Consider the following 3357-nt stretch of genomic DNA (forward strand, 5'->3'; position numbering starts at 1 on the left):
TATAAAGATTAGTACAATATTAGATTCAAAATTTGAATCAATAAGTAGATAATTAAACTTGGTAATTTGGATAGGAGGAATGCCTTTAAGCTTTCTGGAAAATGCACTGTAATGTTTATAACTGCAGTGATATATCAATATCATAAATCCAATTATTCATTTATCCTGTAGCAGATAAGGATGTTAGTAACACAGGATGTTAATTTCTTTATTTCCTTGCATTTAAAGGGGCTTGGGATTTCATAAAAACAAAATTCAAAATGTGATTAACCTTCAATAAAGTTTCTATTGATGATTAAGATATTCACTGATGAGTCATTAAACCTGAGTCATTTGATTATGAAGTGATTGGACAATAAATTACCCAGAGTGGAAGAATCATTCCTTCCATTGCCCTGGAAGCTTCAGGATAAAAGCAGTACTGGGCTAGATCAGTTCTGGAAAAACTTTTTCAAGTTGTCGTACAAAACCATAGAATTGATCTTCCGACCTGAGGTAGTCATTTAAGGCTGCCTCCAGACCTGAGGAATCTGCCAAGTACAGTTACTCATTTCTAAGACAGAATTTTAAAAAATCCTACCTCCAACATTGAAGAATGAGCATTATTCTAACTCACAAACCATGTGGTTACCATATTCCTAACACGGTGAGAGTATATAAGAAATTTTGATACCTAAATCACATGCCAAATTCTCCCTGCAAATACTTTTAGAAAAGTGGTACATAATGTCCATGAAAAGGTTTCTGGTCTGCTGTCATGGTTTGATTTCTGCTTCAGAAGGAAACCATATCTGATGTTGGATAGCCATCTAGCTGGATTTCTGTCTTTTTTCCTTGTTCTAAGACACGCATCCTAGTAGATTAAAAATTCTTCCTACATGCGCATAAAAATCACCGTGTTACAAAGTGACAAATTTTTACCAAAGAAAATAAAAATGAGTATCATGTCAGTTACTGTGCTTGCTTTTTTTTTTTTTTAAAGAGAATCACTAATTTGAAAAGATTCTATAAACATGAAGGTCACTGTTACTTACTCCTTATTATAATAATCTACCATCTCAGTCAAAAATATTTTTAAATACCTTAAAATACCTGAATAATGAGCATAATCTAAAATTAGAGGCAGCTTTGTGGAGCAGATGACATGAGTAGTTCTTGGAAGATGAGTAGAATTTTGACAGGTGGAGATACAGAGGAAGGATATTCTGGGCTAAGAAACTGACATAGGAAAATAAAGGGTTTGTTGAGAAAATGACAAATATACTGATATAGACTGAATATAGTACATGTGGTGTGGAGGATGGAAAGAAAAATATATAAGATTTTAAAAGTATATTAAGAAGGCTATGTCAACCAGTTTGATGAAAGTATTTTAAATTGTATATAAACCCAGCACACTGTACTCCATAATTGCATTAATGTACACAGCAATGATTTAATTTAAAAAAAAAAAAAGACCTGACTTTACAAAGTTTTGGATTTCAGGGTGAGGTATTTAAACTTTGTTTAAAGATAGTAAGGAAACAAGGTTTTTGATATTTAACTATATTTTTAAATAAGGCTCCACAGAAAAGTTTACAGTCTAAAGATTTTATATACATATAAAATCATATGTATATATCAGATTAAGTGACTTTTCTTAAAAGGAACACAAATAAATTAAATATCTATCTCCCAATGTATCCAAACATTCTACACAATTATTTCTGTAAATACATTTTTAAAATTTCAATATATTTAAGGAATACAAGAGAAGTTTTGTTACATGTATATATTTTACAGCAGTAAGGACTGAGCTTTTCAGTCTACCCATCACTTGAACAGGAATACATTGTACCCAATAGGCAAGTTTTTATTCTTCACCCTCCGCCCACCTTCTCACCTTTGGAGTCTTCAATGTGTATCATTCCACTCCGTCTGACATACCTGCTCATAGTCTAGTTCCCACTTATAAGTGAGATATTTTTTATATAGGAACATCTGTAATAATTCGGAACATATGCTTACTACAGATAGTGTTTTCTCAGATGTTTCAATTTGAAATATATGAATACCAGGCATTATAAAGCGTTAATCTGCAGTGAAAATAACTGGAATTAATACCGTCGCTAATAAACATTTAAATTCAGTTGTCAAGCCTCCTTTTCTTCACTAAGCAAACTCAAAACAACAATATGACATACTTACTCCTTAATTACTGAAATTTGTTGCAGAATTTAAATCTCAATAGTAGATAATAATACTTTTCACACACTAAAAAAACTTTTATATCAGCTCTTAGGGCTCTTCATGGTAAACTAAGAAAAAATAATGTATAAAAGGAGAAAAATATTTTTAAAATATGTAATTTAAAAAAAATTAATATTTTTAATGCGACAACCATATTAGAAAATTCAGAAAAGCAGAAAGAAATAAGCAAAACACAAAAGTTCCCTTACCATAGAGACAATCAGTTAGTGTATTCATTTGAGGAGGTTTTTTCAGTGCATGAATGAATGTGATATTTACAACATTGGAATTAAATCACATTTTAATCTGATCTTTGAAACCTAACATAGCAAACATTTTATCAATATTTTAATCTCTAAATATTTGCAGAACAGTAAAATTTCTAAAAATTCACTGCCTTAGCATAACAGGAGTTTGTTCTTGAATGAAAAAGAGTCAATGATATTTAAAACAAGTAAATATGAAATATGAAACTGAAAAACAGAAAGAAGATTGAGGGAAAAGGAAGAATACAAAAAATAGGGATTTAGTCACAAAATGAGCTGATACCAATCAGTGTAAGAAATGTGATTCAACTTTAAAGACAAGGAGAGAATAAAATAGTAATTTGTAGAAAAATACGTAGCTGAAAATTTCCAAGATTTGGTCAAAAAAATCTAAGAAGTGCAATAAATTTCTTGGAAAAACACAAATAACCAAAACAAACAGAAACACACACACAAAATCTGACGGATGCCTTTCTCAGAATTTAAGTTGAAATTAAAATCTCATGAAGAGACCCATAGGCCCAGTTGGTTTCTCAAATGAGTTTCGTTAAATATTTAAAGAAGAAATAATTTTAATTTTACCTTAATACTTTCGTAAAATTGAGGAGAAGGGAATATTTTTTAACTTGTTTTATGAGCTGAATATAACCTTGAATGAAGAACCTGAAAAGGCCATTATTAAAAAGGAAATAGTACACTACTAATATTTCTGTATTCAAAAGAACTGTCAAGAACTGTGAATTGTCTGAGAATTTATTCTAATTTCCAGTTAACAAATTAAGTTGCCACAGTTCATTGTATTTTGACAGGAAGCAGGAGACCCTTCCATAACCAGCATCTATTTGCCAGTTTGTTTCATCTG

Source organism: Otolemur garnettii, unplaced genomic scaffold, assembly GCF_000181295.1.
Source record: "Otolemur garnettii isolate 467f Iridium unplaced genomic scaffold, OtoGar3 scaffold00037, whole genome shotgun sequence".
Lineage (NCBI taxonomy): Eukaryota > Metazoa > Chordata > Mammalia > Primates > Galagidae > Otolemur > Otolemur garnettii.